Source organism: Macrobrachium rosenbergii, chromosome 46 (genome assembly GCF_040412425.1).
Source record: "Macrobrachium rosenbergii isolate ZJJX-2024 chromosome 46, ASM4041242v1, whole genome shotgun sequence".
In the NCBI taxonomy this organism is placed as follows: domain Eukaryota; kingdom Metazoa; phylum Arthropoda; class Malacostraca; order Decapoda; family Palaemonidae; genus Macrobrachium; species Macrobrachium rosenbergii.
In genome coordinates, this window is record NC_089786.1 from 53,904,695 (window position 1) to 53,917,194 (window position 12,500).

The window sequence follows — 12,500 nt, forward strand, 5'->3', positions numbered from 1 at the left end:
GCACATTGGGTCAACTGCTCGGCCCAGAGTTCTCCTCAAATGGCTGCTTCAGGAGGCACTAAGACGAGTGCTTGGCCCATGTGTGGTGGGCACATTGGGTCGACTGCTCGGCCCACAGTTCCCCTCAAATGGCGGCTTCGGGGAGGCGCTAGGACGAGTGCTTGGCCCAGTGTGTGGTGGGCACATTGGGTCAACTTCTCGGCCCACAGTTCCCCCTCAAATGGCTGCTTCGGGAGGCACTAGGACGAGTGCTTGGCCCAGTGTGTGGTGGGCACATTGGGTCGACTGCTCGGCCCACATTTCTCCTCAAATGGCTCCTTTGGGGTGGCACTAGGACGAGTGCTTGGCCCAGTGTGTGGTGGGCACATTGGGTCGACTGCTCGGCCCATATTTCTCCTCAAATGGCTGCTTCAGGGAGGCACTAGGACAAGTGCTTGGCCCAGTGTGTGGTGGGCACATTGGGTCGACTGCTCGGCCCACATTTCTCCTCAAATGGCTCCTTTGGGGTGGCACTAGGACGAGTGCTTGGCCCAGTGTGTGGTGGGCACATTGGGTCAACTGCTCGGCCCACAGTTCTCCTCAAATGTCTCCTTTGGGGTGGCACTAGGACGAGTGCTTGGCCCAGTGTGTGGTGGGCACATTGGGTCAACTGCTCGGCCCACAGTTCTCCTCAAATGTCTCCTTTGGGGTGGCACTAGGACGAGTGCTTGGCCCAGTGTGTGGTGGGCACATTGGGTCGACTGCTCGGCCCAGAGTTCTCCTCAAATGTCTCCTTTGGGGTGGCACTAGGACGAGTGCTTGGACCAGTGTGTGTGGTGGGCACATTGGGTCAACTACTCATCTCAGAGTTCTCCTCAAATGACTCCTTTGGGGTGGCACTAGGACGAGTGCTTGGCCCAGTGTGTGGTGGGCACATTGGGTCGACTACTCTGCCCAGAGTTCTCATCAAATGTCTCCTTTGGTGAGGCACTAGGACGAGTGCTTGGCCCAGTGTGTGGTGGACACATTGGGTCGACTGCTCGGCCTACAGTTCTCCTCAAATGTCTCCTTTGGGGAGGCACTAGGACGAGTGCTTGGCCCAGTGTGTGGTGGGCACATTGGGTCAACTGCTCGGCCCAGAGTTCTCCTCAAATGTCTCCTTTGGGGTGGCACTAGGACGAGTGCTTGGCCCAGTGTGTGGTGGGCACATTGGGTCAACTGCTCGGCCCAGAGTTCTCCTCAAATGTCTCCTTTGGGGTGGCACTAGGACGAGTGCTTGGCCCAGTGTGTGGTGGGCACATTGGGTCAACTGCTCGGCCACAGTTCTCCTCAAATGTCTCCTTTGGGGTGGCACTAGGACGACTGCTTGGCCCAGTGTGTGGTGGGCACATTGGGTCAACTGCTCGGCCCACAGTTCTCATCAAATGTCTCCTTTGGGGTGGCACTAGGACGAGTGCTTGGCCCAGTGTGTGGTGGGCACATTGGGTCAATTGCTCGGCCCAGAGCTCTCCTCAAATGTCTCCTTTGGGGTGGCACTAGGACGAGTGCTTGGCCCAGTGTGTGGTGGGCACATTGGGTCAACTGCTCGGCCCACAGTTCTCCTCAAATGTCTCCTTTGGGGTGGCACTAGGACGAGTGCTTGGCCCAGTGTGTGGTGGGCACATTGGGTCAACTGCTCGGCCCACAGTTCTCATCAAATGTCTCCTTTGGGGTGGCACTAGGACAGTGCTTGGCCCAGTGTGTGGTGGACACACTGGGTCGACTGTTCGGCCCACAGTTCTCCTCAAATGGCTGCTTCGGGGAGGCACTAGGACGAGTGGTTGGCCCAGTGTGTGGTGGGCACATTGGGTTGACTGCTCGACCCACAGTTCTCCTCAAATGGTTCCTTCAGGGAGGCACTAAGACGAGTGCTTGGCCCAGTGTGTGGTGGGCACATTGGGTCGACCGCTCGACCCACAGTTCTCCTCAAATGGCTCTTTTGGGAGGCACTGGGACGAGTGATTGGTCCAGTGTGTGGTGGGCACATTGGGTCGACTGCTCGGCCTAGAGTTTTCCTCAAATGGCTCCTTTGGGGAGGCACTAGGACGAGTGATTGGTACAGTGTGTGGTGGTGGGCACACTGGGTCGATTGCTCGGCCCAGTGGAGAAATTGCCACCCCGAAGGAGCCACGTCAGAACTCTGGGCCGAGCAGTCGACCCAGTGTACCCACCGCACACAGGGCCAAGCACTTGTCCTAGTGCCTCCCCGAAGGAGCCAGTTGCGGAAAACTCTGGGCTGAGCTGTCGACCTAGTGTACCCAGTGCGTGGTGGGCACATTGGGTAGACTGCTCAGCCCAGAGTTCTCCTCAAATGGCTCCTTCAGGGAGGCACTAGGACGAGTGATTGGTCCAGTGTGTGATGTGCACACTGGGTCGATTGCTCAGCCCAGAGGGGAAAGTGCCACCCCGAAGGAGCCATTTGAGGAGAACTGTGGGCTGAGCAGTAGACCCAATGTGCCCACCACACACTGGGCCAAATACTCGTCCTAGTGCTTCCCTGAAGGAGCCATTTGAGGAGAACTGTGGGCCGAGCAGTCGACCCAATGTGCCCACCACACACTGGGCCAAATACTGTCCTAGTGCCTCCTGAAGGAGCCATTTGAGGAGAACTGTGGGCCGAGCAGTCGACCCAATGTGCCCACCACACACTGGGCCAAATACTGTCCTAGTGCCTCCTGAAGGAGCCATTTGAGGAGAACTGTGGGCCGAGCAGTCGACCCAATGTGCCCACCACACACTGGGCCAAATACTCGTCCTAGTGCCTCCCCAAAGGAGACATTTGAGGAGAACTGTGGGCCGAGCTGTCGACACAGTGTGCCCACCACACACTAGGCCAAATACTCGTCCTAGTGCCTCCCTGAAGGAGCCATTTGAGGAGAACTGTGGGCCGAGCAGTCGACCCGATGTGCCCACCACACACTGGGCCAAATACTGTCCTAGTGCCTCCCTGAAGGAGCCATTTGAGGAGAACTGTGGGCCGAGCAGTCGACCCGATGTGCCCACCACACACTGGGCCAAATACTCGTCCTAGTGCCTCCTGAAGGAGCCATTTGAGGGAACTGTGGGCCGAGCAGTCGACCCAATGTGCCCACCACACACTGGGCCAAATACTGTCCTAGTGCCTCCCTGAAGGAGCCATTTGAGGAGAACTGTGGGCCGAGCAGTCGACCCGATGTGCCCACAACACACTGGGCCAAATACTCGTCCTAGTGCCTCCTGAAGGAGCCATTTGAGGAGAACTGTGGGCCGAGCAGTCGACCCAATGTGCCCACCACACACTGGGCCAAATACTCGTCCTAGTGCCTCCCTGAAGGAGCCATTTGAGGAGAACTGTGGGCCGAGCAGTCGACCCGATGTGCCCACCACACACTGGGCCAAATACTGTCCTAGTGCCTCCTGAAGGAGCCATTTGAGGAGAACTGTGGGCCGAGCAGTCGACCTGATGTGCCCACAACACACTGGGCCAAATACTCGTCCTAGTGCCTCCCTGAAGGAGCCATTTGAGGAGAACTGTGGGCCGAGCAGTCGACACAGTGTGCCCACCACACACTGGGCCAAATACTCGTCCTAGTGCTTCCGTGAAGGAGCCATTTGAGGAGAACTGTGGGCCGAGCAGTCGACCCGATGTGCCCACCACACACTGGGCCAAATACTGTCCTAGTGCCTCCCTGAAGGAGCCATTTGAGGAGAACTGTGGGCCAAGCAGTCGACTGATGTGCCCACAACACACTGGGCCAAATACTGTCCTAGTGCCTCCTGAAGGAGCCATTTGAGGAGAACTGTGGGCCGAGCAGTCGACACAGTGTGCCCACCACACACTGGGCCAAATACCTGTCCTAGTGCCTCCCTGAAGGAGCCATTTGAGGAGAACTGTGGGCCGAGTAGTCGACCCAATGTGCCCACCACACACTGGGCCAAATACTGTCCTAGTGCCTCCTGAAGGAGCCATTTGAGGAGAACTGTGGGCCGAGCAGTCGACCCAATGTGCCCACCACACACTGGGCCAAATACTGTCCTATTGCCTCCTGAAGGAGCCATTTGAGGAGAACTGTGGGCCGAGCAGTCGACCCAATGTGCCCACCACACACTGGGCCAAATACTCGTCCTAGTGCCTCCTGAAGGAGCCATTTGAGGAGAACTGTGGGCCGAGCAGTCGACCCAATGTGCCCACCACACACTGGGCCAAATACTCGTCCTAGTGCTTCCTGAAGGAGCCATTTGAGGAGAACTGTGGGCCGAGCAGTCGACCCAATGTGCCCACCACACACTGGGCCAAATACTCGTCCTAGTGCCTCCCTGAAGGAGCCATTTGAGGAGAACTGTGGGCCGAGCAGTCAACCCAATGTGCCCACCACACACTGGGCCAAATACTCGTCCTAGTGCCTCCTGAAGGAGCCATTTGAGGAGAACTGTGGGCCGAGCAGTCGACTCGATGTGCCCACAACACACTGGGCCAAATACTCGTCCTAGTGCCTCCCTGAAGGAGCCATTTGAGGAGAACTGTGGGCCGAGCAGTCGACCCGATGTGCCCACCACACACTGGGCCAAATACTCGTCCTAGTGCCTCCCTGAAGGAGCCATTTGAGGAGAACTGTGGGCCGAGCAGTCGACCCAATGTGCCCACCACACACTGGGCCAAATACTCGTCCTAGTGCCTCCCTGAAGGAGCCATTTGAGGAGAACTGTGGGCCGAGCAGTCGACCCAATGTGCCCACCACACACTGGGCCAAATACTCGTTCTAGTGCCTCCCTGAAGGAGCCATTTGAGGAGAACTGTGGGCCGAGCAGTCGACCCAATGTGCCCACCACACATTGGGCCAAATACTCGTCCTAGTGCCTCACTGAAGGAGCCATTTGAGGAGAACTGTGGGCCGAGCAGTCGACCCAATGTGCCCACCACACACTGGGCCAAATACTCGTCCTAGTGCCTCCCTGAAGGAGCCATTTGAGGAGAACTGTGGGCCGAGCAGTCGACTCGATGTGCCCACAACACACTGGGCCAAATACTCGTCCTAGTGCCTCCCTGAAGGAGCCATTTGAGGAGAACTGTGGGCCGAGCAGTCGACTCGATGTGCCCACAACACACTGGGCCAAATACTCGTCCTAGTGCCTCCCTGAAGGAGCCATTTGAGGAGAACTGTGGGCCGAGCAGTCGACCTGATGTGCCCACAACACACTGGGCCAAATACTCGTCCTAGTGCCTCCCTGAAGGAGCCATTTGAACAGAACTGTGGGCCGAGCAGTCGACTCGATGTGCCCACAACACACTGGGCCAAATACTCGTCCTAGTGCCTCCCTGAAGGAGCCATTTGAGGAGAACTGTTGGCCGAGCAGTCGACACAGTGTGCCCACCACACACTGCGCCAAATACCCGTCCTAGTGCCTCCCCGAAGGAGCCATTTGAAGAGAACTGTGGGCCGAGCAGTTGAACCAATGTGCCCACCAGTCCCAGTGCCTCCCAACGGAGCCATTTGAAGAGAACTCTGGGCAGAGCAGTCGACCCAATGTGCCCACAACACACTGGGTCAAGCACTTGTCTTACTGCCACCCCGAAGGAGCCATTTGAGGAGAACTGTGGTCTGAGCAGCCGACCCAATGTGCCCACCTAACACTGGGCACACTGTGGGCCGAGCAATCAACCCTCTATGGGGGCTTTCAATTTGGAGAGTAGGGTCAAAAATGAGCTCCAGTCCAGGAAAGTAAGTAATCGGCTGTGTGTCAAGCTACCTAGATGTCATACTGGTTGTTCCTGTATAACTATTTCAACATTACAAACTTTATAAGTCAGGCTGCCTGGTTGTTCCTGTACAACTATTTTAACATTATAAGCATTAACATTATATACAATGTTCAAACTGGCACACATTCTCACATAATGTGATTGTGGTTGTAACTACAAAGAGGTGAACTTTTTATTTACATCACCGCGGTCAGTTTTTTGTACTGAAATAAATATTTCGGGAGATTTTTCGTTTTTCACTGTAATCGTATTTTACTCATTAGGAATTTTCACATTCACATAAAAGTAGGCCTCCCTCTAACTTTGTCGCCTCTGAGCACGAACCAAATACCTGTGAAAACGAAGAGAATATCATCGTATCATACACACTGTCAAGATACCACGTGGGATTCTTCACTTACTTCCCTTTTACATAATTTTTGTTCCCTAAAAGTAACAAAAAAAAAGGACCTTTTCTTCAATAAACATTGCATATAACTACAATCTGACATTTCTCTACCCAAGAGGATTCTTCACTTACTTCCCTTTTACATAATTTTTGTTCCCTAAAAGTAACAAAAAAAAAGGACATTTTCTTCAATAAACATTGCATATAACTACAATCTGACATTTCTCTACCCAAGACCCAAAGGAATGACGTTATTTCTCCCGTAATGTAATTCTCACCTGCCCAGGTGGAGTTCCTTCCGTATTCCAATCACCCAGGTGTGTCTAGCAATCAGCATATGAGCACTGGGCGCGTATGCACGCGCGTGTATGCATATACGCACAAGTCATACGCAAGGCAGGACTGTCGTTAGCAAGTCAGGTTAGGATCTGGGAAGGTCAGTAGTGAATGAGCGAGTGCTTGCTCGCTCTCTCTCTCTCTCTCTCTCTCTCTCTCTCTCTCTCTCTCTCTCTCTCTCTCTCTCTCTCTCTCTCTCTCTCTCTCTCTCACAGATTTTATACATGCACTGTGGGAGTTTACCCGTGTGAAATATAAGCAATACACAGAAAATACCTCAGGCAACGTAACCTGAGAATATCTCCTCTTATGGAAGGAAAACTGAAACTTCTTGTATAAAGCTTTTAAAGGTATGAATATATATATATATATATATATATATACATATATATATATATATATATATATATATATATATATATATATATATATATATGTGTATATATATATATATATATATATATATATATATATATATATATATATATATATATATATATATATATATATATATAGTCTCAGTAATTGGGCAGCTACTTGAAATCTTAGCTTAATGATAAATAATATTGCCAAGACCAGGAAGAACATTCTTTATTGTACAAGCTTTAGAGGTATAAAACCTCATTATCAGGCTGAAAAAACCGACAAGGATGAGAATCAATAAAATTACAATAAAATGAATTGTCATAATAAATCTTCAGCAAAAATGCTAACGAAATATATAAAATGAACAAGTAAATACAAACTAAAAGGGTGAGACGTAAAATAACGAAAAATTAAAAACACAAACATAAAAATATGAAAATAAAACTAAAGTGAAATGTAAACAAACTCCCACTCACAAAGTAAAATATCTAACGACCTAATTGAGTACCTACTATGAAATTACACGATAGCTAGTTGAATACCAGACGAGTTGTTGTTAAATTCCGGCTTCATCTTTTTAATAGTCAGCGACTCTGAAATTAAAAGGTCCAGTCTATTTGAACAAAAAGACAGTACCCGAAAATCCAGGTCAGTGAAAGGATGGTCCTGTGCTAAACTGTGTTCTCTAATGGCAGAAAAGGGTGGTTTGGAAAGGGGAAACCTAGTTCTAATAGAAAGACCTCTGTGTTCCAAAATTCTGTGTCTGAGCCAGCGGGAACTAGATCCCACGTATCGCAGACCACACTGCGAACAAGTGAACAAGTAAACGACACAGGAATTAAGGTCCACAGGCAGAGTAGGCTTCTCTCTCAAAAGTGATCTTATTGTAAAGGATTACAGAAAACAAACCGGAAACTGATTTGAGGGAAACAATGCTTAAGTATTTCTTGTAACTTTTAGACTTTGAGGTTAGAGCACAAAAACGAAAGAAAGAGGTAGTTTTAACAGATTTGTCTTCACTAGATAGGGATTTAAAGAACAACCTTTCTTTTTGGATTTTAAGTGTTTGTCGTCGATTTTAGATTCTAACGTTGAGAAAAAAATTGGCTGATGTTAGGCTTACACACAATAGAAAGTTAAGAAATCTCGGTGTTGACGTTAATAAGAAAATAGATAGTAGTAAAGTTATTTTTAATTTTTCTAACAGAAATTTAACAGCAGATGAAAAGGAAGTTCTTTCTCTTGGTCTTGATTTTGCTTTGATCCCCATGAAATTCAATTTCTTTAAGTATTTTTTAAGTTTTGAAAAACTATGTTCAACTTTGAGAGGCTGTGACATTTTTGGCAGTGAAACCCTTACTTTACTTTTTAGTAAAATTTCCGTAATTGCAAACGATACCTTCAAAAAATTTAATCGAAAAAAGGAGGGTGACAATCAGTTAAATAAAGACAGAATCAATATTTTACGTAACCTTAAGAACGATAATAGCATAGTTATTACCAAGCCAGATAAAGGTAGGGGTGTTGTATTAATGAATAGGTCTGATTATTTAGATAAAATTAATGAAATACTCTCTGACAATACAAAATTTAGGATTTTAAGTGTAGATATTGCGAGTCACATTTTGAAATTAGAAGACAAACTAAATAGGTTGCTTAGAGGTCTGAGAGATAAGATTGGGGAAGCTACATATAGCTCTTTATTTGCTTCAGGGTCTAAGCCTGGTTATTTGTACGGTTTGCCTAAGGTACATAAAATAGGAAACCCTTTAAGACCTATTATTTCCTCAATTGGTACTTTTAGTTATAACCTGTCTAAATTTTTGGTTCCAGTTTTAAACCCTCTAACTTTAGGTGAATTTAACATATCTAATTCTTCCAAATTTGTTAAAGAATTATGCTCTTTCAATTTTAACTAAGATGTTGTAATGGCTAGTTTCGATGTAACCTCTCTTTCACCAATATCCCATTAAAAGAAACAACCGACATTATTCTTAATAATATATGTGAAAACCATCTATCAGTGTTTGGACTTAATAAAATAGACTTGCAAAAATTATTACATTTAGCAACTGCTGATGGCATTTTTACTTTTGATGGTAAATTATATAATCAAATAGATGGAGTAGCTATGGGTAATTCCCTTGGACCTGTATATGCGGATTGCTTCATGGGTTATTGTGAAAGGATTTGGATGTCTGAATGCCCTAGTGCTTTCAAACCTTTGTATTACTGTAGGTATGTAGATGATACTTTCCTTGTGTTTAAGGAATTATCACATGTTGATTTGTTTTTTGAATATTTTAATTCTCGTCACCCTAACATTTCTTTTACTTGTGAGACGGAACAGGATAATAAGTTGTCATTTTTAGATGTACAGGTATACAGAAATAGTGGCAAATTTGAGACCTCTGTTTATAGGAAAAGTACTTTTACTGGCTTGGGATTGAATTACCTCAGTTTTTCGCCAAAGTTGTATAAGATGAACTCAATACGCACTTTGATTAATAGAGCCTACAATGTTTGTTGTGATTTTAATTTATTTCATCAAGATATGGTTTTCCTCCAGAATTATTTTTCTGAAAACTCATATCCCATTTTTGTATTTTACAAAGTTCTGAAAAATTTTTTAAATGAAAAGTTTTGTCCCAGACCGGTGTACACTACTGCTAGTAAAGATGTAAAGTACATTAAATTGCCTTACCTTGGTCATAGTAGCTATATGGTCCGGAAAAAGTTACAAGAAATACTTAAGCACTGTTTCCCTCAAATCAGTTTCCGGTTTGTTTTCTGTAATCCTTTTACAATAAGATCACTTTTGAGAGAAAAGCCTACTCTGCCTGTGGACCTTAATTCCTGTGTCGTTTACTTGTTCACTTGTTCGCAGTGTGGTCTGCGATACGTGGGATCTAGTTCCCGCTGGCTCAGACACAGAATTTTGGAACACAGAGGTCTTTCTATTAGAACTAGGTTTCCACTTTCCAAACCACCCTTTTCTGCCATTAGAGAACACAGTTTAGCACTGGACCATCCTTTCACTGACCTGGATTTTCGGGTACTGTCTTTTTGTTCAAATAGACTGGACCTTTTAATTTCAGAGTCGCTGACTATTAAAAAGTTGAAGCCGGAATTTAACAACAACTCGTCTGGTATTCAACTAGCTATGTGTAATTTCATAGTAAGTACTCAATTAAGTCGTTAAATATTTTACTTTGTGAGTGGGAGTTTGTTTACATTTCACTTTAGTTTTATTTTCATATTTTTATGTTTGTGTTTTTAATTTTTCGTTATTTTACGTCTCACCCTTTTAGTTTGTATTTACTTGTTCATTTTATATATTTCGTTAGTATTTTTGCTGAAGATTTATTATGACAATTCATTTTATTGTAATTTTATTGATTCTCATCCTTGTCGGTTTTTTCAGCCTGATGATGAGGTTTTATACCTCGAAAGCTCGTACAATAAAGGATGTTCTTCCTGGTCTTGGCAATATTATTTATCATTAAGCTATATATATATATATATGAGAGAGAGAGAGAGAGAGAAAGAGAGCGAGATACTTTGCATGCATTTGATTTTGTCGGGGGAATACAAGACAGAGAGAGAGAGAGAGAGAGAGAGAGAGAGAGAGAGAGAGAGAGAGAGAGAGAGAGAGAGAGATAATCATTCTGTTACCACACTGAAACTCTACATACGTCTTAATTTTGTCAACTTAAACAGAGAAAAATAAATTAACAAAAGAATAACACTGAATACCCACCCATTCTCTCGCTCTGCAAACCAGAGCTCTACAGTACAGAGCTCTGCAAAACAGAGCACCGGTATTCCACTCTTGATTTTTAACAAAAATTGCTCTCGCTAAATCATGAGAGTCAGGGTGCGGGGGCGGGGCGTGGGGAGGACACGTGAATATTGCAAGCGATGCACTACAATGCCGTAATTGAATGATGAATAATGAATAATGATTGATGGTTTTGGGAGGAAGGAATTGAACAATGGTGAGTTGTTTTGTGTAGTATGTTGTATGTATGTATGTATGTATGTATGTATGTATGTATGTATGTATGTATGTATATATGTATATATATATATATATATATATATATATATATATATATATATATATATATATATATATATATATATATATATATATATATATATATATATACACGACCAAATAATAATATAAACAAAATTAAAGAGACTGCAATCTTACGTAAGATTTAGGCCCCGCCCCCTTGGCCGGGTGTACAAAAATAATAATTTTAAGTATCTTCCCGAATAAGGAAAGATTTTTCTTTTAAAGTTAAACTTTTTCCCCTTGGAAAATCTTGAGCTTCTCACAAGAAAGCGCTCATCCAGATTCCTTGACAAGGACGCTGGAAGGGTAAATATTGGATTGTAGAAAACCTTCATCCAGATTCCTTGCCAGGGACGCTAAAAGGTAACTTCAAGATATGAAGTACCCTACTCTGGCGGTTCAAGTACAAGCACAAGTACCAAGGCAAACAGTTGTTGGTATCACTTACTGGATAGCAGCAAATACAGCTGCTTTGTGCTCCCTGCCCCCCATCTCTGGAGCATTTCTGCCTCAAGATAGTGCACGCGCCGACTGTGGTGAACAAACTTTATGAACTCTCTTTTAAACATGTGTAATTAACTGTGGATGATTTGTTTGAGGTGCTGCGTCAGAGATATGGAGCGTGAGTCCGGATCCCGCTAACTACCCTCCCTGATGAAGCTAGCAAGGCCTCAAAGTTATAGTGCTCCATCAACTTCTTCAGTTTCATGGATTAACTTTCCTAAAGTGCTTCGTCAGCCTCTGTTTGGGCGAGTAAAACAAAAGTTTCCAGGGTGCTTTGTTATACCAGTTGGGTAGTAGACATTGCTTTTGCTTTGGCCCATCATTGTCAAAAGGCCCCATGAAAAATCTTTCCTTATTTGGCACTAGCCTTAGACTCAATTGAGTTAAAAGGTCGAAAGTGCTTTTTCAATTTGCTCGAACTGTGTTTAATTGATCACCAGTGAAGTTAACAATTTCTTCGAAGTAACTGAACTTTTTCCTTTGATTACAGGCAACGTTACTTTTTCGCTGAATGTGAAGTGGGTCCTTGGAAGACACAGAAACCCATTTGTCGAGCTGACAAAAAGTGCAGTGCCAAATTTAATAAAAATAATTACATAATTATTGGTCTTAGTCTTTCTTTCCCATTCACCCGTATTCCACACCTGTTTATATTTGCATTGTATAGTAACTTTGATGGAATATTGTTTTATTCAGTGAAGGTATACATATATATATATATATATATATATATATATATATATATATATATATATATATATATATATATATATGTATATATCATGTATATATACTGTATATATGTGTATATATATAAATATATATGTGTTATGCAGTGAATAAGCATGAGATTCACTGATCGGGATTATGAAAGAGAGAGAGAGAGCGAGAGACGATGTTGATAGTTTAAAGTGATGAGCCATGAGACCAAGTAAATTGAAGTATAACCATAACAAACCCCCAAGATGTGGGAAAGGAAGGAGGAGCTAGAAGAAAGGTTATGAAGCGGAAGGGTCAGCAAAATTGACCTGATTTGTCCTTGCCAAAAGTGGGAGTTAAGATTG

The 12,500-nt window shown here is 45.0% G+C and overlaps 1 protein-coding gene across 1 annotated transcript in view; it reads right to left on the bottom strand.

The window, feature by feature from the left end:
- LOC136830359 (uncharacterized protein CG3556-like) overlaps positions 1 to 12,500 on the bottom strand; it is a 137,891-nt gene that overhangs the window by 38,164 nt on the left and 87,227 nt on the right.